Here is a 632-nt window from a genome sequence, read left to right as displayed (position 1 = left end):
GGCTGCTGCCTGCCGTTGCAGCGTTTCCCTCTTTTTCTTGCTCCTTTTCCGCTTTATGTTCCCCTCGGCGCGTCGCACCAAAAGAAAATGATGACCGCCTCGCCGTGACCAACTCGGAAAATGAAACAGCAGGCAAAAGATCCCTTCGCTACCGCTCTTCTCTCTTTCTTTTTTTTTTTTTCAAATTCTTCTTCCCCTTCGCGCTTCTTTGCCCAGCGCGTAGCCGCGCTCTCTCCCTGTTTTACCCCGTTAGCAAGAACAACACGCCGAAAGAACAAGGCGATGGGAGGGATATTCCTGAGATTATAAGGCGCTAGAGAGGTTCTTCCTCATGTTTTTGTTTTGTTTTGTTTCTTTGAGCAGCGCACAGCGTCCCTCCAGCAGCGAGCCTCCAGAGCATCGCCGCCGCCACCACCACCACGGCCACCACCACCACCTCCACCAACTCCACCACCATCTCCTCCTCCACCATCAACCTCTCCTCTGTCTCTGGATGACGGATGGCGGGCAGGCGACCGCACCTTGCAGACTCATCGCGGCCGGGGCACTATCACGCCCACCCGCATTCCACGACGCACCCCTCCCCGCCACGCCCCGCCACGCCCCGCCACGCCCCGCCACGCCCCGCCACG

Source organism: Frankliniella occidentalis, unplaced genomic scaffold (assembly GCF_000697945.3).
Source record: "Frankliniella occidentalis isolate FOCC.00 unplaced genomic scaffold, Focc_3.1 Scaffold3051, whole genome shotgun sequence".
Classification (NCBI taxonomy): Eukaryota; Metazoa; Arthropoda; class Insecta; order Thysanoptera; family Thripidae; genus Frankliniella; species Frankliniella occidentalis.
Note: the sequence above shows the minus strand (reverse complement) of the source record.